The sequence below is a fragment of the Bombus pyrosoma genome, linkage group LG11 (genome assembly GCF_014825855.1).
Source record: "Bombus pyrosoma isolate SC7728 linkage group LG11, ASM1482585v1, whole genome shotgun sequence".
Taxonomy (NCBI): Eukaryota; Metazoa; Arthropoda; class Insecta; order Hymenoptera; family Apidae; genus Bombus; species Bombus pyrosoma.
Window position 1 is genome coordinate 3,073,424 of NC_057780.1, and position 26,044 is coordinate 3,099,467.

Sequence of the window (26,044 nt, forward strand, 5' to 3'; positions counted from 1 at the left end):
CAGTCTTCGTAATAAGAACGTTTCCTATTTATCGAAGAGAACAAATTCGTCCACGCTGACATCGAATTCAGCGTGAAGCATATGCTCGGACGGTTATACAGCGTAAGTGTCAAACAATGGACAGTTGGAAACGTTGTCAAAAACTTCACAGCACGTTGCAGATTGACAGTGCTACACGCTCTGCAAATAGTTTATGGACGGTAACAGACATGAATATGAAATTGCACGGGGGAAACCGTACTTCATGGTTTTCAAATGCTTCCTACTAAACACCGTGCAGATGTATCACACACGACGATCTCTAGGTATTCTGAAACCGTACAAGACGCTTTGCGACCAGCTATCTATAGAGTTTAGATGAAATTTGCATTCTCTAGGCGAGATTTCTTCCCGAGTATAAATAACCGTGAATAAAACTTCAAACTACTATTTTTTTTTTTTTGTTCCCTAAGACGTTTGTAACAATCGATTTAAGGATTTTTATGCAGATTTATATTTTTGAGAATAGAATTAAAAAAATAGACCTTCGATAGAGAATTGTTTTACCTATCAAATATTCCTGATTTCTTTATATTACGTGCATTCTCTGTGTAGTGTTGACCTTTAGAATTTCTTATGAAACGCGTAAAAATTCGTAGTCTAGCTGTAATTAACACGGTTCATTTTCTTTTGCGTTGAAGCTTGAAATTTTCTATCTCTCGAATTAGATCTGAATTTTCGTCCAACTTTGCCAGCGAATGTCATGTTGACTCGAACAACTGTTTCAGACTTTCTTCTCTTGATTTTAGATTAAACGGGCTTAAGTTACGCGAAGCCCTCCAGGTATATTAACAAATTTGCGAAAATTATAATCAAAACGGAATTAAGATTTTCTATTATAATAGAACGTAGAGATATTCTTCTGAAATTTGGTTTCACCGAAATTTGTTGCCTGAATATTTTCTAATTTTAGTATCGGGTGGTAAGTAGAAAGAAGCATCGTAGTATAACCTGTTAGATTCGAAGATAGAAATCTTTTAAATCTACATGACAGATCAATGAAATTTTTAAGATGTTGTAAACGTTCGAGAATAGCGAAAATAGATACTTAGAGAAATTAAATAAACAGACTGTCTTGGTTCGATATGATTAACCGATACATAAATTATTCAATATCCTTCACATATGTAGTGTTATCAGACAAGTTGAAATTAGTGTTACATTGTAGATGGTTTAAGAGAACACAGCTATCGATGATGAAAACAGAACGCCGATAGTTTTCTGTTTAATTTGAAGTTCAGCAGGCGATGACAGGCTGATGATCACGTGCAGTCCTTGTGAGGCAGGTAGATTTAGGGCAAAAAGGACGCGCAAGGTGCAGAGAAAAAGATCTTTACAAAGACAAGAGAATCTCGGTGAACGAGTGCAAGCGGACGGACCAGCGAGTGTGAGCAAACGTCTCTTTTCACCTAACGATAAAATAATAGTAATAGTCACCTGCCTGCTGACGTAATAGTCATCCGCTCTATCATCCCTGCACATATTTATATAATTTTTAATCTATAATTAAAAGATCTCCAATTTACTTTTCGTTTCTTCTGACAAAGCATCGTCCGTGATCTTTCACGGAGCCAACGCGATAGATACGAAGCCGGTTAATAAAAAGAGAAAAAAAGTGTTGGGGAAGTTGCAACGCGAATGTGAAGAAGTTTCTCGCACGCGAGGAACGGGTAATGAGTTAACAAATTATGCACGGTGGACGGTGTATTTCGTCGAACGGGGGAATACTAAAAATAGAAACAATGAACTAAAATTAAGGGAATTAAAGGATACACGCATTCCACGCCAGACCAACTTTTTCAGTAAATCCTTTCCCCTGGATAATTAGGGGAAAAACTTTAACCAAAAAATGTCCGACTTACAGGATTCGTTTCCTGCCGTGGAAATGGTCGCGCTGCTTTCTTCCTGGCGCAATTTTATATTCAATTAAACCGTGTTAATCTTCGAACAGGCTAAACCAATTACACATTGCGAACTTAAAAAATAGCGCAGGCGCGTACGAGTTATTTATCATAGGAAATTAAATTATCCGCGAGCAGGAGAATTAAATTTCCTTCTATCTCCTTTTTTACACGCTGTGCGTCAACGAAATTCAGATAAAAACTAAAATAATGTGTAATTTATAAAAGTACAATAATTCGTTCGGAAATAGCGGATATTCGAATGGAAGAGAAATCGATAAAAAAAATATGCCAGTCTATTTTTCACAAGTTTAAGTTGCACGGCACTTCGGAAAGAAATAAACTCCACCAAATATGAATCAAATATAAAGTCTCGATATCGTTGAAATCCTATAAAGGATAAATTATTCCTTTCGTCCCATTTAAATGCCGTGCCTACTTGATCTGGAGTTATCCCTTTTATCTGGCAAACTTTATAACCCTTTCTTCGCCCCTCTCTCTCTCTCTCTCTCTCTCTCTCTCTCTCTCTGCGTTTCTTCCAATTAATTTATTATCGAGTGTAATTCAGAGAAAATGCTGGAAAGGAATCGCGGGTCGGTGTTTCGCCGCTTTTATCTCGTCCAATTAGCCGACTTTTCGATTACCCCGGGACCTCCCTTACTTGCAATTACGTCAGATAATCAGACTTCTTTTCTACCTACAGAATACGAGTGCAACGTGTAACTGTAGAGGCCGTTATAAAAACGAATAATATTCAGCATTCTAGACGAATTACATTAACACAAATTACCAAGTTACAGATGGAATCGCGATACGCCAACTTTAAGTTTTTCAACATCATCCGACGATCTAAATTGTTCCATTTACTTTTCGAATCGATAACAAGCTTTCAGCGTTCTACGTTTAATGATTTTAATGGATTTAGAATCGTTAAAGAATAATCCTCATTTACTGAGAACGTAAATTATGTAATTTCATTATGTGCGCTGTTGAAGAATGATTCTCTTCGTTATAATATCCGGCTACTTTGTATTTTGCAAATGAATTAATAAAGTAGTTATAAATAATGAAAGAAGGAAATACGGTTGATTCAGTGTTAAAGAGATATTTTAAATTCCGAACAAGTAAAAGAATTGAAGAGACAGGTAATGGATTACCGTATTAATATCTTATAGAACATGTCCTGCTCTCTCTTGATTAAAAGTGCTATTAACAGTAAATGTAACTTCGATTTATCAAATGAGTGTCTATTGCTGCATTATAATTATCTTTTTATAACGACCTATCCACTTCTTTTTTTTTTTATTGTAACGCATATTACATTTCTAAGAGATGTTAGTTCTCGTAGGGCGAAATTTTTAAATGTAGTTTACAGGCACACTGAAGGATCAATTTTGTCTTTAAGCTAAATGTCAAACGCTGTTACAGCGTTTAAAATAGCAATGAAGATATTGTTCAAATTTGGAAGTAATATTTATCCAGTCCGTTATCTTACCAATCGCGTTCCAAGGCCAAACTTGTCGATTTTAGACTCGTAGTATTCTGGATTGAAATTATCTCACCTACCTGTAACACAAAATAGAAGGAAAAGTTATTAACAGTTCTTCTTCCTATGAAATCTTCTTATCGTTCAAAATAAATTATCTTACAAATCACAGCAGCCACGAGTCGCAGTATGCAATAACGTACAATATGCTGAAAACGGAATATTAGAAATAAATGTTCGAAAAGACGATCATACTTATATTTGTATACTTTAAGAATTTGATCAATTAATATATAATGCGATAAGTAACGTAGTATGTAACAATTATTACAGATCATTCCTTTCATCCATTTAATTTCATGCTGACTGAATAAAGAAATACTTGGCGGATTAAGAACGGATAATCGATTCAATATTCTTTATAATCTTTAATCCGTGTCATTTCAACTTTAAATTTATTTTCGCTACATTCCGCTCTTTTTCTCTAACAATGAACTATCTCACAGATTCTTTCTCTCATCGAGTAGCTTCGATACGAAATATAACGATCCACTTTGAGCACAAAATATTAAAAGAATCCTGAAATCTCTTATGCGATTGTTACGTTCCTAACATCGCGTAGAAGAACTTTTTTTATTAAAGTACAACGCATCATTAAATAAGACGAGTTACTTGGTCATTCGAGTTCTCAATAACATACCACGCGATAATTCTATTACTTGGTTACGATAATCTCTTTAGCTGTGGAATCTTTCGGTGCAATGTTTCATTTCTCTCGAAGATCAATTATGCTTCGTAATAGATTCATTGGTTCTTTTATTCATTTTTGATTTCATCATTATGGAAACAGATAGCTAAAGAATGACCCGGTCGAGAGATTAGGCGAATAAAAGTGCGCTATCGTTCGATTAGCGATACTTTTCGAATTGAAGATAATATAGAAGAGGAGTTCGGTATTAAAAGTCGTTTGAAATTTAACAAATGCCCCGGTATCAGACGAGCAGCTTATGCAAAAACTGTCATATGATGTATGTACACCGCCACGTGACACGCATGCAAAATTCATTCACTTATCTGCATAAATTTCTGTTATCTCGCCACTGGCAAAGGTCACACGACTGTTTAACATAACGTCAGTGCAGCGGCGGCAAGGGACGTCAAAAATTCTTCAATTACCCAGAGGAGAAGTATGCAAATATTCACTGGACGAGCCTCTTCGCTTGCGAAAATGTCTAACCACGAAAAGAGAAGGAAGGGAGAAGAAGATAAAAAAATGAAAAGAAAAATTGACCGAGCAGCTTGAAAATACCATTGACCAGCATTTCGTTCGTTCACCATAGAATCGAGAACGTACTCTGCTAGTACCTTCGATATTTGCACAGCTTTTTAATAAAGCAGTTCGAAGCAGCCGAGAAATAAATTCCGAAGAAACGGTCGTTTTTCCGCAAGAAGATTATTGCTTTGGCCGATTTTCCTTGTTCGACAATGCGATCGATATCTCACCGACCAAAAAAGACTTTTTTTTCCAGTCGTTTGTATACTTTTTTCTTTCTATTGCTTCTTTTTTTCTTTGCCACTTGCCACTGCGCATCGAGATACGGTACGTCGAGTCACAGGCAGGAATATTCAAACTTTTTGCGGCCCAAATTCCATCCTTTTCCATCGAAGCTCCGACATTTGTCAATACGATATCGCTTTTCGATTGGGTCGGGTTCGACCTTTTGTTTGCGTCGAAGTCAAAGAGAATTAAAATGATTCGGGATGTGCGCTGACCGCTAGAAAGTTGCATGGGAAATTTCCGTTTGGGAACCATTTTGGGAATTTGCAGAACGATTTCAATTTGATCTCGACTGGCATTGATATGGGATTCGTCGTACTGTACAAGTTCGTGTTTAACTCCGCGGAGAACCAGCTTGATCCGGCAGATTCAAGCAAAATATTTTTACAAATATCTTTCGATAAACATATCCCTTTATATCGTTGGGAATACGAGAAATTTTGATACCCGAAAATGTATTTGCCATTTGTAATGTACGATACTGCTGTTGTATACATCCACCGATGGGATCCAGCAGATGGAATGATAAAAGACACATCGTCGAGATTGATTGAACGCTTTTACAAACTTTTCCTTTTTAAGAAACTTTTTCTTACGAATACCTTTTACACTGCCTCTAACGTTACACTTTACATAAAGATGATGTTGCAGTTACGCCACCAGCTATAACGTATAACGTTTCACTTTCTAACTCCTAGTTAAATTACAACAAAAACAGTCATTAAATATTACCTTGTTTCTTGTGTAAATTAACTACGCCATTATCTCGCGTCAAGCTTAAGTACAGAATCGTGTTTTCATTCTCGTTGAAGGTTCCCTTAAACAACCTTGATAGGCAAGACATTTCATAATCGAGAACACAACAGTCCCTGTAATAAGTTACAACGTTTCACTATTAAACGCTACGGTGCGGTGTAACGAACGAAAATTACATTTATTAAAAACACTTCCTTCTCATTTTAATTCCACAATCAACGAACAAAGAAGAACGCATAAAGAAAAGCAACAATTAAACGAGCAGACTATAGGCAGCTGTGCACGTTCGCGCTAAATTAGACAAAATATTTCAATTAAAATATTCGTTCTCTCTAAACTTTCCGTAAATAATTCACTACGCCTGTCTCCCAATCGAAAGTTTCGCCACGAAAATAATTCCCAATGCATTTACTCGAAATTACTCGAATTATTATACGAAAAATAAAAAAATTCTCAGACTGAAAGAAATCTCTATTTAATTTCGTGATTTAATTACACCATTTTGATCATAAAATAATTCATGAAACAATAATTGTATCCATAACAATATATATTTACGTAATTTTACATCACGTAATTACATGCAGAGCCCAAGAATGATAGAATTCCGAGCGTTTCGTTTCCTCCATGGATCATATCGTTTTAATTAATACAACCGGCAGCTAGACATTTTATAACCGATATCGTCCAGTTGTATCGCGTCCTTGAGCGCTATCATTTGCTATTCCAGAACCAATTTCCTCCATATAAAAGGAAGAACCGTGTTTTACTTCGACGTTAACGCTCAAGTACCGAGATATTCAGCGAAATCTGCCACGGAATAGTCACGTGGATAAGTACACGACATCGCGCATCGCATCGCGTCGATAATACGATCTTGCGAAACACTGTTACCAGGAAAAATCGTACATATTCGTATGACTCGTATAACGTAAGGTGATGGAATATCGCGCAACTGCTTTGATATAAACAAGACGCGAGTAAGTGTGATCTTTGCAAGGATATCACGTAGTTACGCGCTACTCGGAATATATGGTTCAGAAGAATCGGAAATCGTTTAGTTTATCTCTTCAGCTCAAAATATATTAGTTTTTATAACGAGCAAAATTGATGAATTGAAGTTAATTTACATTTATTTCTCTTTATCTGATTTTCTTTCGTTATTATTAGTATTACATATTTGTAATTTGTAATTTGTAATTTTTGCTATTAAAATTCTACCAAGTATTGAACAGGATCATTCCTTTTTTCATATATGCAGCATTAAAAGTAAAATTTAGAAATTTGGCAAATTACGCTACAGGTATTAAATTACGCGACTAAACGATAGTAAAAATCCGTTTGATCGATCGAAGACGAACCTACGATCAGTCAATCGAGTATAAATTATTTAGATGTAAATTTTATAGAAACTTTTTCTTAAGTCTCGTTAAATTGTCGCACAACTGGAATATCAATAAATCGACCACTCTCGTAGCTCGTATTAAATGTTAATCCAATAATATTCAATAATGTTCATAATAAATTCAACGTAATTTCTTCTAATAATTACAATAATCCTTTCGTTTCTTGCGCTCGAAACACGTTGTTCGATTTATCGCCGATGTTTAATTAGAAACACGTTTCGTTAATATTCCGAGCACGAACACGATGGAGCTTCGGACGGAAAATAAGAGGAGCAATTAAAGATCTATCCACGTCGAACTGTCACGCGGCCCAACACTTTACAATTGAGAGACATCGCGAAACAACATTCGAAAGAGATTTATTGCCGGGCATGGTACAGCCAGATGCCTGTAAACCTTCAGCCCGGCTCGAAAATAGAGCAAACTCGTTCACTGCGTGTCGTCACTCTCATTTTTTCATCCCTTCCTGGTCCGTGTTTTCGCTGAAAACCAAAAGTTGGAAAAATATTTTTATCTACGATCCATCACGCCGGATCTAACGGGGAAAAAACACAAGAATAAGCAGAAATAATGAGAAAATAGGTATCTCGTGTACTTCGACCTACGTGCGTGCACTTCATCTTTTCGTCCATGGATTATTATCGCGGTTCTTCGAGAAAATTTCTAGTGTAACGTAATTTAGAAACAAGGCCGACGAACGCACTACTAGTTCCTTTTTTCTTTTTTTAAATTGTGGTTCAAAAAACGAGGATGGAACAGGGAGGAACGTGGAACGTAGATCTTAGTTACATAGTCGGCAAAAATGAATTCCAAGATTTCTCTTGGGGCAACCCCTAGAATTCTGCCACTGAATGAAAAGATAATCTGTGCAAAATATGGAAATCGCGATTATTCGTCTATCAGTGAATTTCCTCGAACAAGTAAGAGATACAACGTCGATTGGAATACATTAGTTATTATATAACAATCGACGTTACTTGAAACCTTTACTCAGAAATTATTATCTCAGATGTGTTCGTTTATATCCGTGCAAGAGGATTTCAGTCGCTCTTTGAACGAGTAACCGCGTCTCTTTTCCTCCGACGAAAGGCTTTTGAACATCAACGCATGGAATACCGAAACTGAAATCGCGTACAGACAATCGAAACGTTCACGATCGACGGAACGAGTCAACGCGTTTTTCGCATTCCGCCCACGCGACCAGCTCAATTAACTCCAGTATAAATCTAGCGTCGAGTTTTTGTCCGGTTTCCGTCGTCTCACTCTCTCTCTCTCTCTCTCTCTCTCTCTCTCTCTCTCTCTTTCATTCATCGTTCTCAGTTTGATCGAATATCGGCAAATATAAATTTATTCCGGGTTACGATAAGATGCAGACAAACGGGGATTTTTTTGATAAATAATCGTACGATATAGAGAAACTGATATTGAGAAGCGACTCGACGTCGTTTCCATCGGATGTTCGAGTTGGAAGCGCGGTAACAACGAGCGAACACCACCGCTTTCACCAGGGTTCTCGATATTCTCCGAGTGGATTTTTAACCCTGCTGAATCCCCCGGAATTAATTAGAGACCGGCAGGGAAATCCTTGTAAACAAGGGAGGTGTAATATTTCTCTCTTTTCATCGTGTCCGTGGTTTCAAAGTGAGGCGAATATTATCTTTTCCCTCCAACGGCGGATACGACATGAAAATTCATGGAGGGATTATTTCCGTGGCGGTGCGATTTAATGACTATTCGCGGGCATATTTTCCACGAGAAAAATAATACCTGGAAACCGGCGACTTTTCGTCCCGGAGATATTTGGAATAAGATTATCAAACGCTTGGCTACGTCGCGAGTACTCTCTCCCTCTCTCTCTCTCTCTCTCTCTCTCACACACACACACATACTTTGTTCGTTTCGATCTTGTAAATTTATCGATTCCTATCGTTGGGATAAGAAGACTACAGGGAAATGTCACGATAAATCACATCTCTTTTATTTTCTAATTAATTCGTGCAACGAAACGCGAATATATAAACCAAGCCTAAACGATGCAAAGGAACGCAACTTTCCCCTAACCTGTCTACTTCTATCAGACAGCTGCCGCTTCAAACCAGCACAAACCATATACTTTCCGTAAACTTTCGCTGATCGGTGCGTTGCTAATTTAGTTGAAGGGTTCAGAAGGGGCGCAGCAAAAAGCATTTATTCGTTGGAAGCCTATAGCGAGTAGGAATCGCTGCTGTAGAATCCAGGAATAATTACGAAGGTCAACTAAACTAAACGTACGCCTTGCTTATCTTGATAGCTAGAAGGGAGTATTTTAATTTCATTATTAGGGGGGAAATTTGTTCTACCTTATAATGGGATATTTTAATCGCATTATCACTGAGAAAACTATTTCTAATAATGTAATTGTAATATTGTGAAAGTAAAAAAATATACAAAATTGTACTTGTCTTTCTCTCCGTTGTTCGTCTCCATATGAATTAGGAGGAAGTTGAAGAGTGGAAATCAGATGAATATCGTTTAATTACTTCTAGTCGATTGCGATTTTTAGACAAATAAAAATCGAACGATTGTAAAGAATTTAACATCGGAAATGATCGTAATTTATTCATTTTTCTCCACGTCTGAGAAAATAGATTGGTCAAGAAATTGGCAGTGTTCGAAGTTTGTAGAGAAGAAAAGTATCGAAAAATGTAACCTAATTAGATTCAGATGAATGAAATATACAATCGTAGGTATCACACGATTGTTCTTGGTTAATGAATCGAGCAGAAACTTACGCGATGAATAGTAGACATATAGACAATGGTTACAGAAAATATTAACATAGAAATTTTAGTAGTCAAGCGAGGTACTAAACTACGTTAAAAGTACTAAACTAATTGGTCAATTAATTAAAATGCTGTAATAAATATTTTTTATAACCATAACTAATTTGTTGTTCAGTATAAGTATTACATATTTCCTTCTCTTAAAACTTCGTTAGTTTTCGATCGATTCGTTTAAAACCGTTCAAACTTCGACTGCTTGAATAGAAACGTTTACCAAAGTCTTTATCCGTCGACGATTCATTTCGTTTAAAAAGAGAAAGTACATTTCTCCATTTCCGACTTCAAAATCCGACGATCTATATTACGTGCGATTATCTTATACCAGAATTAATACAACAAGAGTATCACATAAAATCTTCCCATCCTCGTGCACCATTATGTAAATATTCCAGATATTATCCACATACATTTCCTGTTCAGTGCTTTCGGCATCGAACAAATTTCCAACTAAAAATCCCTCGATACTCTCCTCTGACAAGAAAAATAAGCTTTCTATAGTCACGGAAATAAAGAATTTACGATATCCAAACGGTCATAAGATACCCGACGATCTATCGTTCTAACGCAGTTTTATTTTCTCTAGCTTCACCCGAGGCAATCTCCGAACCACTGTGTTTTTACCTCTCTCGAGCCTTTTCTTTCTCGCTTCGCTTCTTTCTCCAGAGCGAAAAAGGTATGACACGATCGAGACAGATTTAACGCGTTGAATAACCGCGTTTCGCGGGAGAAACGATCATTTTTTTCGGATACCTTTTTGAAAAATCGAAAACGCCGCTACCGTAGCACGGGAAGATAACCGAATGTAACGCTGTTATCAATAGGTGGCTCGAAAAAAAGAGAGAGAGAGAGAGAGAGAGAAAGGAAAAAAACAGAGGCAGGAGAATTCAGAAACATTCAGAAGTGCACCGATGGTATCGCGCGATGCATCAATCTGTGGTCACCTTTCATCGGGACCTGCGCAGTTACCTGTGGATTTTTGCCGATCGGCGAAAAATCGTCGAAAATTCGTCTGGAACTCGATCACGGCGATTTCACGCTTTGCGCCCCGAATGATACTTTTCCAGAAAGATCCGGCAAACTTTGTCGCGTTTCATCGCTCCATGTTTTGTCTCTGTGGAGAAAATTGGTGTTTCGCGCAGAATCAATGTTTCGGTTGAAAATGTTACAGGAAACGTTTTACTTTGCTATGTTTCTTTATTTACTTTTTACGCTTTGAAAAAGCTTGTTCGCCGCTATTTTCACTGCCTTCCAACTATTATCGACTTGTATAAAGTTTATGAATATAGAAGTATATTATTATAATATGCCATGTTGAAGATGCAACAACGTTCCAATCGATAGTCACGGTTACCTTGCCTCTATCTTTGATCATTACGTTACTCCGTAATTTTAAGACTTTATCTCGTTATCTTGGCTGCGCTCTCAACAACATCATCAACGAGAAAATAGTTTACGTCAAGGAAAAAAAAAAAAAGGAAAAAAAAGAACAGATAAATTGAAATAACCACCAATAGTTAACTATGAAATTAAATAGGTGGTATTTTTAGAACATAAAAAAGAAAGATTACGTTTGAATTCTCGAAAGATTGATTTGCCCCACCATGATTTTCAATCTGCCACTTATTTTAAAATCGGTAATTAAACGTATTATTTACAAGAGATGAACACTTTGCCAGAAAATAATTAAAATTCCAACACTTGCGTAGAATTGAAAAGAACAAAAGATCGCATTATTTAAAAAAAAAAAACCAAGCATCCACAACGTAATTTTATTAACGATCAACTGTTTCTGTCGCTTCGTATCCTCGGCATTGAGATTTCGCCTCCGTTAAATTGCCCGCGATAGCGCAACGTTTTTTCCTGGAAAAATGGCCGATTAACATTCGTCGTCGTTACTCGCTGTTAATAAGAATGCAGGATTCTGTCGCGTCATCCATTCTCAAAGCTTCTGTAAATAAGGCTGCGCTAACTCGTGAAGAGGCAGAGCAAGTCGGGCGGCGCTTTGTGTTCAAAAGAATGCGCGAACACTCTCCCTCTGTGTATGAGGCGAGCAAGGCGAAAAAAATTAATTAACGCCGGGACCAGAAGCCGCAGCCCGCCAAATAGCGTAAAATTCACGTCGATAATGCAATTAATTTTTTGCCAAGCGATTCTTTCGCCGGTCGAGGATGCCTGGTCCGGAAACCCTTTGACTTTTAACACGTCCTACGTAAAATGGAACGAGCAACGCGTCGACGTTGAGCGATAAATCTGCTCGAAACTCGCATAAATCATTGCAATATTTCGCGTGCGCGTTCACGATGAACTCAAACGAGATTTTCCATCCCTTCTATCCCCTTTTTGTCTGTTTTCTCGCTTTTCTGTACTTTCTTTTTTTTCTTCTTCCTTTATTTCTCCATTCAGAGAGGAAGTAAATTCTCGAAAACGAAGCTACGACTAGAGCAACGAATTCGCTCGATTCGTTGTAAGGAATATTCCTCTTACTTTCGTGATATTTCGTGCCACATTTGTTCCACGAATGGAATGCTTTCGAAAGTTGGAGGAAGCAAAGCCAATGGTTATTTCAAGACATCGCCGCAGACAGGGAGAACGGAACTCGACCGTAGAGAATATTTATATGCTTTAATACTAACTTGTTAGTCAGCTGAAAATAATCTTCCCTCGGCGACGCGTTACCAACTTGCATCCAATTCCGATGTAATGCAGATCTTCGCGAAAAAGCATTCCGAATGTCTGTCTATGCTTGTTCCAAAAGGTCATGTGCTCCCTTATAACGCAATTAGAAAATATTCTCCGTCTATTTATAGGTTCTAATTTATAATCCAATGGCTGTGGAATTGTCTATTACGGTTCGCATAAATTTCTTGAATTATACTTCCAGACATCTGATTGGTAAAACATTTTCAGGAACAGAAGGCTGTACATTGGGGATACGAAATTCACAACCGTTCGAAATAAGATTTATTAACGAAGACATGAAGCGAGTTAACGCGTAATAACACCTGTCTATTTTTTCTCTTTTTTTTTTTTTTTAGAAAGGAATTACATATTTTCGACGTATCAAAAGATAATATTGCGAGCTAATAACTATTTTATAAAATAAATCCAATCTTGTCTATAACGATTCATATTTTAGAGGCAGAATTTTGCCTTAATATTATCAAGGAAAAGTTCTTCTTATCATTTACATATCATTAAATAAATCCAATTACTCCAAGTACTAAAATTCCACGAATTCAATTGTTTCCTATTTACCTTCGTCACGAAGATAAAGAGACCTAGGTATTCCGTCATAGGTATGTGTAAGTTAGATACAATACACGGAGCCATAAGAGCAACAAATTTATTATTAAATAAAAGAAAATCGTTCTCTATCGTACATAACGCAAGCTAGATAAAATATCGTAAGGATTAAAATGGACGAAATTCATTTGTTTTAGGTATCGGATAATTTCCGTACCATTAATCCTTAACTGTCGAGACCATTCGTGGTAACGGAAAATTTACATTTTCTGGACTACATACGTATACGATTTTGCGTGCACACGTCCGAGCGAACTTGCACGTGAGCATCGCGCATATTGCACGTCGTTTTTCAGCCCCAGGAAAATCCTGAACGTGCGGAACCAACGGTTCGCTTTATGAAGCAGCTTTTATTCGATCTATCGCTGCAACACAATAGTCTCCACGGACTCGATGCGGCCGGAAAGAAAGGATCGTTAGCGGGATACGGCAAGTTCCGCAATGGTCAGCTACCTTCCGACAATCCTGGAATTCTCTTTCTTATCAATAATACGTTTTCGAGACGGTGTCGCGATTGCTTCTGTCCCGAGAATGCATATTGGTCGTCTGATTTCCAAAGCTGCAGTTTACTTTATCGTGCAAGTTAAATATTAGGTCGTCCGAAAAGTTTCTTTCGTTTTATAAGGAAATAATGGATACACAACATTTTATATTATTTTATCGAATTACGTATGATCCATGTTGTTCTATCAAACTAAAGATCGCAACGTTCGACAGATTAGGTTTCATGTTTGTATAAGAATGCGTCGTTGTAAAAGACGTGTCTGCAAAAGAAAGACAGTTTTCGGACAACCTAACAGCTTGCTCAAATCGATGCAAATGAATGTAAACGAAATTAATGTATGATCGACATTTGCGGCAATTTGTCAATTTTTCGCTCGTTATTTTTTAACGTTCGTAATTTTTCATTCGATAATGAACAACTAACAACGAAAACCTGGCTACGGAGACATTGAAAATTGTATTCCAATAACGTAGGTAAGCTGTTTTCTAGAAAAACTTTCCCGACACTTTATCAATTTTTATGAACAACATCGAATTAATATTTTTATTTTCTAAAACAGTGCTATTAACATTCGTTCGAATGTCGTTCAGGAAATTGCTAACGAGAATTACATCATCGACTATATTAATTTATTCAGCGATTACATTCGATTTTCGTTTATTCGCAAAACCTACAGTGGAACGAGCGTAAGAAGCGTCAAAAACTGCTACCCTTCTCACGCTGATTGCAACAAGTTATCAAACGAGATTCGTTCTACAAACTATTAATTCAAACAACAGATTGATAACATCAAATAGATGTACAAGACCAAGTTTATCGATGCAGTAGGTCGATATCGTGTTAAAGGATTCTCAAGCAATTGGAAAAAACGACTCGTAACTTTTAATTAAACTGGCTACCTGCTAGTCGACGATAGTTTATACCTTTAGCAAAATCCAGAAAAGTTCCAGAGAAAATTAACGAAATGGATTTTCGTTCTTTGTGTATCCTGATAAAGCTGCCCGATGGTAATTTCCCAGCCAGAGGAATCCCGGCTATCGGTGAAATTGATTTAACGATTAATCGTTGCCGTAATTATTGTTAAGCGCGACTCTTAGCTCGTTCTATGTTCACGCGCTTTAAGCGGTACAAAGCGTGGCTACACTTTTTCGTTAATCGCGTCGATAGTAATTAAATGCTCCATATTACTTTTTAAAACCGACACTGTGACGAATATTTATCTTCCGATATAAGCATCTGAGGTTTTGCATTTAATCTGCCGTTTTTAAATCTTCAAACTTTGTAATATAAACCACGATCGTTAAAATCCGTTAAAAATTTCAAAAGAAACGATACAATTCAGCAAATTACGCTCGCATACCTTAGTAAGTAACAACGATAAAACCAGGAGGAAACTAAAAAGAACAGAAAAGTGCTCGGCAAAAGACGAAACTAACGCGTCAATTGGAAAATAAAATATAATTTCATACCGGCAGTTTAAGATTTCACAAGGAACTGTAACCAGCATGGGAACAAATATACGAACGACTTTTCAGAAATTGCTAATCCAACGGGACGATCAATATTTCCGATCCATTTTCCGTTTCACTGGTACCAAATTTTCGTCCGGATACTAAAAGATGCGTGTAACTGCGAACAATGGCCCCGAACGACGAGTGCATCGAACCATCGGACGAAACGGATGAAACCCCATAAAATTTGATACGGGCATCTTTTATTACAATTCCTGGGACCGAGCGGAATTGAAATTTAGAAGGAATAACCACTCTCGTTATTTTGCCCCATTACACGGCGGGTGTACCCTTACAAAATGTACACGGTATAGATGGTGTCGTTCGCTTGGCCGAGGAAAATGCTGCGCAAGAAAAATCGCCTGGAACAATGAACGGAAAATTGCACGCTGCGATAGATGCTCGAACGTGAGCGTGGATCGAACCGAATTGATAAAGCTTGTAATAGGAAACACGCGAAATGAATAAAACCGTGAAATAATCACCGAGAAATTTCCTCTCCAATGTACATATTTATCGAGGCAAAAATAATATTGATCGAAAAATTCTGCTGTCTTCCTCCTTTTCCTTTTTCTCTTTTCTTCTTTCTACAGGTAAAAAAGATTGATTTAATTAATTGATTTAATCGAATGATTTAACTGAAATTCGTAGCAATTACTCTTCCACGGGATATCCGTTGTTCTTTAGGAATAACAATGAAAAAGTTTTTATCGCTGTGTTGGTTGAGAAACATCGTCGCTTCCTTTAGGTACACGTATTACGATATATTATATTCGAGTAATACCATTTGTCGTTGCCATTACATAGAGTAGTTTTATCATAATTTAAGAGACAAATAATCTTGCACATTTCCTTCGTGAAGTATGTTCAGGATGACACAATTTCACTCCATCACGTGGCATAAGAAATGTTTTACACTAAATTACTTTGTGTCGGAGAAGAACTTTATGGTCAGTATGACTCTGTTGGAGATATTATTACTTTGAAGGTACGAGTAGGTCCTACTTTTTTCCTTTCTTCGGTATATACAATATATACAATATATATAAATCTTTCCATGAATTTATCGCTTATATATGTATGTTCGAATCTAAGAGAAACTTGAAGAATTCGTATAACAAGTAAAAGACAATTTAAATTGATTTCACGTAGGATAAAAATTCTACGATAAATTTTTTAATATCTACGTTAACATCGTCGCGGTCTTCGAAATTTTTGTCTCGTTTTAGTTTCAATCGTAGAGATGACTTTAGAGATGTTTCGAGGAAAATCACTAGCGTGCAATTTAAACGAAAAATCGCCTATATAAATGACTATTCTTTCATATTATCCTCGAACCTGAGATATTTTCTGACCATAGAAAAATACGATTCGATTGAAAATGATCTAAAGAACAGCAGGATTAAACATAATAGATAGATAACAGAGTTGTCTAAGAGTGTCTAAGATCAGATATAATTCTGTCTATCTAAAAACATTTTTTCCTCTCTGCGAGACTTCTCTGTCACAGCATCTACCACCTACTGTTCTATCCTATATATTCAGCACGTCGTTTTCGTTATAGTTCTCAACCTCATATATCAGATACCTGTTTCTTCCTACTAGATATAAACAACTAACATATTCACGACAAGAAACACGACGTTCTTACATAAAAAGACAGTTGCGCGCGTATAATACATCGGTTTATGTTGCTGTCTCGCGTACATGACGCAACTGAAACAAACATAGCAAGGAAGAGACCGAGTAATTTTTTTATACGCCGTTCTTCATCTCCAACGGATGCGAGACGCTGGTTTTTGCAAAGATTTCGATTCGAATGGCAAAGTTCGCGGTCGAACGTACTTTGCTCTTAATTGAAAGTACCGAAACTTGATCGCCGTTAAGGAATAAAAATTGTTGAAGCGTTTTTGAGAGAGCCGAAACTCGGACCATTTTTACGAACTTCTCGCGTCCTTGACTCGATAACTTCGGTCTTGCATGGAACACGGGCGCTATTGTTCGCTAATAAAAAAAGAGCTATCGATCGAAACACGTTCTTTTTTAAACCGCTATGACGTATACACTTGTAATCGTTTCAAACGTGTACATGTTAAACGGTGTTTACAGGGTCAACGTTTTCTTGCGGTATAAAAATTGTCGTTTAGATTCGTAGAAGACGTATGTAAATGTACATGCACACTTTTACCTACGTGTATACGTGCATCCTACATCTGTAGATACACCTTCTAAAAAACCCGAAAATTCCGACGACGTATCTACTAAAGTTCGTTTTACGATATAAAACGCGAGACCGAGCCGAAGCTTCTTATTTCTTAAATAAAATCGGAAATATCTACGCGAAACATCGTACTTTATAAGCGAAAAACATATTTTATTATACGGTTTGAAAGACTTCAAACTTTTTGTAATAAATCTTTAACATTAAAGAGTACAACTTGAATTTTCTAACGCTCGATTTAAAACTCAAAACCTAAGTCCAATCGTATCGAGCGAAAGAATTTCCATTCATTTGAACGGTAACAATTTCCGAGGGAAAGCTCGCGTCACTTCACACTACATCCAGCTCGACACAGTGCTCTCCTCTCATCCTCAACAGCGTGCTCGTGTTAGCGTTTCGCTAAAACTGTTAAACGATGGACTTAAACAGTTTCCCCTCAAACTGCAAATCGGACACAAGTTTCACAGGAAAACAAACAATCTACGATGCAGTCTACGATGTGGGCCATTGTACGCTATGTAATCGTAGGTCAGCGAGATTTCGACATCGGCTCATTTGGGGAATCTTCCAGCGTGTTTCCGTGGCAGTGGTTGGTTAAAGTGTCTACAGGTAGGATTATTTGAACGGGAAGGATATTTGAGTGGAGGTAATTTGCCTTGTAATTCACCAAATTCGGTTATGAGCAATTTCTAAGCGATCTACATTTGAAAACCGACTATTAAACTCGTTATTGATAGCATGATGAACAGTGAAATATGCGATAGCTTGAGACAGCCATAGCTTTCTGCGTCGATTCAAAAGGATATCGCTTTTCTTTGTCGAAATGAAAGAAATTCGTTCGATTAACGTAAATATTCTCAATTGCAATTATGATAATTCATTATCGCATTTACACGTATACTACCTTATTTCTGCAAGTTATCTGTCTTTTCTTTCATTATTTATTTTATTTCATTTTGTTTTTTGTTATTGAGATATGTATAATTTTGTGTGCTAGACTAGATTGGCCGCGTAGTAGTGACACATGTATGTGAATATGAGTGTGTGAATGTAAGTGCGCGCGCGGTGTCTCGAAAAACATGAATGTAACTGTTCCGTTGTCAGTCTAGTATGGAAGATGATGAGACAAAGAGAGTGCTGAGACGCGTGCAAACGTATATCGACGAAGATCCTGGCAATCGTTTATTAAATAAATCTAAAACTATTTTCATATAAATTGTAAGTGTAATCTTAGCGTTCCTTTACTTTTATTTCGGCAATTAAGATCCACAATTCTCAACATTTATTTTATTAATTTCTACGTAATACCTCCTCGTTGTTCAAATAAGTTTGCCGTAAGATTAGTCGAGTGATTTTCTCGTTCTCGATATATCTGTTTGCCGGACTTACAGTACACCATATTTTCTCGTTCTTTCGTTAATACGATAAATGTTCACGATGTCTCATAATATCTGTTAGATATTAAGAATTTGTCAACGATCGCGATATCACGATGGTTCTGGTGCGAGTGGCGTGTGCGATCCTTCGCAGTCCGCTTATGAAAAAGGCGTCACTGTGTTCCCCGCTCCGTAGCCAGATCCTTTAGACAAAGTCTCTGCTCTTTGGCAATGCAACGTCGAGTCGGTTCACTTGCCATTAGTAAACTATCTCAGCATGCTCCAAGTCATATCATCGACACCACGAGCTACGAAGCTCGACAACCTCAAGATGCTGGCTATCGACTTTCCAAACATTCACCGTCGAGCACCTTGGTGAGGCCTTTATCGAGCCTCGGTCCAGTCATAGATTACGGTAAGGTTAAATAACGGCGAGCTGTCTGCCATTGTATCGTCAGGAAGATGCGTCGCCGCTAACATTCGCAACAAATTTCACGATACTGTGCAAAATTGAAGATCGAAGTTTACACTGTCGAAGCTTAAACGACACGACAACCTTACCTCGCTGTGTCACGAATTTCTAAAAGTTGGTTCCGATGGTGTTGCTCCGACCAAAAACGGTTCTCTCCGTGTACAGCGACCATACTTTTGCCGGCCGCAATTTCCGATTCCTCGAGGAGGAGGTACATAAAACCGTCGCCGGTACACTTGACTTATTTGCTCGTGGCCGGTGGCCGGCGTTGCATTTATCCGGGAATGAACAAACGGAAGGAGACAAGCACCGGGGGCACAATAAACCAGCGGGACCAAGCATCGGGACCAAAGCTATATCGGAAAGTTCTGACAAGCGCCGCTGGACGCTTTTAAAGGGGAAAAGTTACATCGAAAATAGCCGATCGTCTGGCGGCCAGCCGGCTGCTGGTTGGGTTAATCCTCTGTGTTCGAGCCCTGTGTGACTTTGACACTATCTCTCCGATCGAGTCAGAGGAAAAAGATGAAAAGGAGAAAATTAAAATAAAAAAAAAAATCACGCGGCTATTTTACAACCTCCGAGGGACATGTTTCTTCTAATAACGGGATACTTTTGATAGCTGAGTTGTGCTACAGCGATTAATAATAGTTCCCTACCTTTCCATTCTCGCTCTTTTATTCTTCATTCGTTCTCCTTGTTTTGTGTCGGTTTATTGATAGCATCAGAATTTTTTTTAACACTTGTTGCTCCTATTTTAATCTACTTATGGGGCAGTCCTATCTGTGGATATTATTCCGTTATCAAACCCTTTTTTGTACGTATGATTTTCAAGCTTTCATTGTCACATTCTTTTTAAGGATCGTGAATAAACATCATGCGCTGTGTAATTAATCGAAAGGAAAATTATATGCTTAGTGCACCGTTGTATAGTGACGAGCCATTTTATTATTGGACCGTCTTGTTCAACAATAATATATCACGCACGATGTGACATCTAATTGCGAAATAAGTCTATTACATTACGAAAAGGCGCGCATTCTTCGATTTAAAGAAAGAATCAGCTATAAGGCATCTTCTTGCTCAAAGAAAGTTATTACGCTTCTTTCACATTCGTATCGGTAATACGAATCACGAAGATGAACGCGACCAACAGTCACAAAGAATGCGAGTCCCAGTACGAAAATTAATTTTTACGGAAAGCTGCTTTCACAAAAAGCCGAATTTCGGATCAATTTTTTATCGATTGTTCGGACTGAAACGCACGGGATCACATTGCAAATATTTGTAGGACGCATCGCACGAAAAATCCTGCACAACTATTTACACGGCCCACATATCGATTTTCACTGATTTTACTTTATTTCTTTTGCAAGAGAAATTCGCGCTGGTACACACGCGAAACTAGCCCTGCCAAGATTTAAAGAGGAACATCTCGTTAACTTTAAACCAATTCAATTCCCGTTCGTCGCAATTAAACCAATCTACGCTGATCATCATAGATTTCAATCTTAAACAAACCGACGAAACATACTTTTATTATTAATCGTTCCACGTATATTCTTTTTTCTCCGTTGTACGAAATTAACAATATTATACTTTGGTCGTTAGGTCGTTTCCATCGATCGACTGAAAATAGGGTTTCGTTATTTCTCAACGTTTTTCAAATGTTATGGCTTCATAACTCGAGTCACGTAAATTGCCGCGAACTCTCGCTGCGAACACGTAAATAGCGTGAAATATTACGCAACGTGATTGAATTCGATGTCATTAAGTACAGCACATCTATCTTTTATAGATTCACATTGAATTCTGTGTACGCAGTTCGTACTACAAAATTCTCTTTACCTGTAAATTCAAATTTTCATCGTATTAAAGATTCATTATATTGGATTTGCGACAAGATCGTAAACAATCAACGAACAAAAAGAAAACAGTACCAGTAAACAACGAAATGATCGCAAGTTTTTCGATTAACGTACATTTTATCTAAAATAAACTTACTCGAACAGCCTGCTTCTTCTTTCTTCTTGTTTCTAATTGGTATTCTCTTCGATCCATATCCGAATGAGTTTCCAAGCGAAATTTCTTTTACGTTACCTCCTCCAACACTCAATTTTATGGCATCACGACGTGGCAACGTAATAACAACTTAGTTGACATTAGGTTAACCTACAATTGTACGGCGAATAACCCACTTGGGGGATGAAACGTTAGCGACACACGGTCGGGTCGCCAGGACAGAGGCGTGCTAATCTAAGACAGGGTTGAAATACTCCAGCTATCTTACCTAACGATAAGTTATCGGACATTCGCGAGATTATCGAGTCGCTAGGATTCCCAATAAGAGAAGCAGAATGCACGAGAAACAAGTAGGTCGTCCGCGAAACCATTTAGAACTAGACTCTCTTTCACGATCCAACAAATATTATTAACGAAATTTTACAAATTATACGAATTATCATGCTAATAAGAATAGGGAATTCGGTACACGTCGATTTTCGAAGCTACCCAACTCTAAAAACTAAAGTCCAGTTGTATCGTTCGGTGATTAAAGAGAACCGAAAATAAAGAAACGACGAACTTTAGGCAGAGAATAATATGAGAAAAATAAGGTAGTACACGGTGGAACTTGTTCTTCCCAATTACGTAATGTTTTCCCATGGAAAAACATTCACATTCGCAGAAATAAATTATTTTGATAATTAGATCTTAATTAAACGCAAAACATCTCCTTTACGATACCCCTTCATCAGTAAGTTATTTAATTATGTAACAGCGATATTATATAACGGCGGCAAAGATAAAACAGGAATCTTTGAAGCACCGACAAGCTAATCTAATTCGGCCACCGTTCGCGTTTCTCGATCTTTGGCGTTTCGTGTCTTACATTAATTACGATTCGCAAAGCGTGAATAGATAAGCCTTTGGTTCGCAATATTTCATGCGGTACACGGCTGCCAGCTTCGATATTTTTTAATTAAAGCGAGGCAAAGTACGGATTCGAGAATAGTATTTAATTCTACCCCAACGAAGGGGTTAATTATTATTAAACGAAAGCGGAGCGAGGAATCGCGTCAAAGCAGCAATCTCGCGTAATAAGAAAAAGTAGAAAGAGAGAAAGAAAATGAAAAGTAACACCCTACGGAGTATGCTCGATCGAACAAGGACGCGATTAAACGTAGAAAATTCCAATGCAATTTTCGAAATTTTCTACGACGTAAGTACCTTCATCTATTAATGAAATATCACGAACCTATATAATTTTCAAAATTACCACTTATCCGATTATCCTATTTGATAGAAAATTTTGAAATTCTACAGAAGATACGCTAAAATATTCTTGTTTTATCATGAGATTACGTTAAATGAAGTAAATCAAGAAACTTGTACTTACAGCGGGCTGGCGAGAATATTTTTTAACATCCACGGAAACCTTTTCCGAATATACTACGTGGTATATGTGTTTTCTCTTCTGACCTTCGCACACGACTCCTCTATTCGACTCGCTCTAATCTGTTTACTTCATCCTCCTAGATAATCCTGCTATATCGATCCTGCAACTTCTTCGACCAAGTAACGTATCGGATTAAAACCATATTTTCGCCCGAAAGAGAAGTAGATGGGCAAAAAACGTGGAAAAAGGCGCATTCACCGTTCGAATCTCATTTCAGCCGAATGGAACGGAGGATCTAATCGGGTGGCTCAAAATCTAGCAATGGTCATCTCTGCGGTTCCGTCGTTCGATAGAAATTCGATATTGACTCGAGAACGATCCGCCGTTCGACAAATACATATCGAAAGCAACAAGAGCAGCACAGCATGATAGTAGACGGGACATACGTAACGTCGGAGAAAAAGGAGATAAAATTACACGGCAGAATCGAGGTTTCGTGATGTCTAGGTACAACCGTGTTGTCGCTGTTCACGAGCATCCTCTGGTGCCGCGCTACCCTCAAACTACCCTCGCCAGAGTGTATACTGTATGTATGTCGAGCAAGTTTATGCAGCGCAGCTGACTATGATATCGCATCTTTCTGTACACGCACACGTGCACTACACAGTTTACTATGGGGCGTTTATGCATATGGCGCCATTATCGTGTATCTTGCACCCCTCCATTCGAAGTCGTCTTTCTAATATACTTCCGCATAAATCTAATTATGCTCGTTAGTAATGCGTAGACTAGAATTATGCGGTCTCTGTTTGCTTAACGTTCGTCTTCTTGTCGTTGCACGCGCCACTCGTAAATTAGCCTAATTAAATGCGATGTCTTACATCGACTATTAAATTCGCGGCGACGTTCACGGCCAACGCGGAAATATACTGTCAAGTCGACGAATAAACGTGGTGACATTTGATAACGGCAAGTAATTCTTGTTAACTATCTAATTCTTTATTTTAATTGCAGATCTTTTATCTTGCAAAAAAAGAAAAAAAGAAAAAGAAAAAGAAAGAAGCAGAAGAAGAAGATGAAGGAGAGAGCTGCGGAGAGAATATTGTGGAAGATTTCCGAATGAAATATACGGTCTCGTGAACTGTTAACGAAGGAATGTACGTGCGTATTTATATAATTCTTTATATTCCGTAAGGCAAATTATGAAATATATGCGAGAAGTTTCACGTTATACTAATCCAACAGAGGAAAGCAATAAAAGAAGTTCTATAAACATTTATCCCGTGCAACCTTGTTTCCCAGTTGCAACTGGTTTTCGGTTTCTCGCTGTAAGAACTCGGTTAACTAAACTGATTTCGCTCACGATCAGATATTTGTAACCGACATTCTGTATTTTTTTCTCCTTAATTGACCCTGTTCACGGAATATATTCCTAAGATTATGGTCGTACTTTATAAAGCGATTTCTATCGTCAGAATTTCAAAGAAAACCACATTAATAATTTACAAAATAAAAATCATACAATCCCGCTAACCGCAATAACGAATACATTTTATATTTAACGAAAGAAGAAAGTCAAATTTACTTGCAAGCCGATCTAATAAAATACGATGTGATTCGTTGGAGCATAAAGTATTACAGGATTTTAATAGGGAATTACCTGAATTTATGCCGTAATCTTTCCCACAATATGTCGCAGCTTTGACATACAAATTTTTCGTGTCGACAGGTGATACCGAACACCGAGCGCATGTCCATATTTTCACCAACCTATTATTATGGCCAACAATTTTTTCTCGGAATACTTGAAATTCATTCGCATATAAATTCCCCTGTCTTTATTAAATACACGTGGAGACTGTAATTATGCGAGCACTCTCCGGTTCAACCTCCGTTCAGGGGATAAGTCAGGTGTGTTGCGTGCCAACAGCGTTAAAAGATTATACTTCTAATTCCAAACCCCGGTAACTAAGTACCGGAACCATAGCGGCCAACTATTTGAGACCGGCGTGAAAGCCACTATTTCAATCGTTTCCCACTTAAAACCACATACATCAGGAAGTAAATTAGCTATTATTTATACCGAGCCAACCGCGCGAAACGGTGATTTCCGAAACGAAAACGAATAGAGACGATCATTTTTAATTATACTTTACGTTTCGAGATATTGGTTTCCTTTATTGGTTGGCTGTAAACCTCTGTTCAATTGCGAACGTCTGCTCAAATACTGAAATAACGTGCAAATATAATTTTGTCTAAAGATGTAAATGAAGCCATTTACATATTGTTTTGTTAGTTTATAAAAAGTATACTGATGTTATTACACCAAATAGATACATTACCCAAGTGTAGTCACAGTACAAATCGTAACAATCGTCGTAATCAGAAAGTATGAAACATCTTAAGAGAAAGGAATTTTCAATGTTCGCGGAATTTTTCGTATTCGTCGAAATTTATTGCGACTAAAAGGTCCTGTATAAAGAGGTGGGTCGAAAGTGCGTAAAAAGACGTACATGGTTTAGTTTTAACACGTTGACTGCCACACGAATTTTCCATGGTTTGCTCAAGGCGCCGACGCGAACTTTTCATTATGCGATGCATATTATGTTGAAATATTATTTGCAGCAAATAAAATGAGCTATAAAATCATGCTTTTTCATGGCACGGTCCACCACCGGTGACCCCTACGGCGTTGCAGACAATTATTACGATTGTCCTTTTTTCAAACAATCGTGCTATGTACTTTTAATATTTGCTGCGTCGCCGGTCACCGGTGACCCTCACGCCGTTATAGTCAAATCGAGTGCCGGTCACCGGTGACCCCCATGGCAGTCGACGTGTTAATATGCACCGTGAGAACGTAGCGTGACACGAGTGATCCAAATGCTTGCTCGAAATTTCACCGTTTGTTTTCTAATTCTCGAAAGAAGTATGTATTACGAGAATTGCTGGTGCACGCTGTCAAAACGAATTCTCCGGCTGCCTGCACGTATACACACAAAAGAACGTTCACGTATTCGCGATATTTTATCCGTGATGCATTGCTCAGCTTGGCAGTTTCTGACGTCGCGGTGGTGCACAAAGCGAGACCGGTCTGAATAAACACGCGATTCAAAAGTTCAAGAGTCTCGTTCAATTTCGAAATAGAAAAGGTGGGAAGGAAAAATGAGAAGAAGAGGGAAATAAAGAGGGAGGGAGAAAAGGTGGACGAGTGCAGAGCGAAAAATGGGAATGAGGATAGAGAGGAGGGCGAGAACGTCGCGTTGTACGTCGTCGATACGTATCATTTAGATA

At 37.8% G+C, this 26,044-nt stretch overlaps 1 protein-coding gene and 1 long non-coding RNA gene across 6 annotated transcripts in view; both read right to left on the reverse strand.

Annotated features, from left to right (window-relative positions):
• The window catches only part of LOC122572897, a 520,130-nt gene that overhangs the window by 470,953 nt on the left and 23,133 nt on the right, over positions 1 to 26,044 (reverse strand). The gene's annotated exons all lie outside the window — the stretch shown is intronic.
• LOC122572898 lies at positions 17,849 to 25,828 on the reverse strand. 4 transcript variants are annotated; one of them, XR_006318596.1, is made up of 4 exons: positions 25,093 to 25,828; positions 22,751 to 24,977; positions 21,358 to 21,525; positions 17,849 to 21,201 (listed from the first exon to the last, which is right to left on the reverse strand). It is a non-coding gene; the product is annotated as an uncharacterized LOC122572898 (long non-coding RNA). The 4 variants fall into 4 exon arrangements; XR_006318595.1 differs by having other exon boundaries at positions 17,849 to 19,357; positions 19,446 to 21,201; positions 22,751 to 25,828; XR_006318594.1 differs by having other exon boundaries at positions 17,849 to 19,384; positions 19,446 to 21,201; positions 22,751 to 25,828.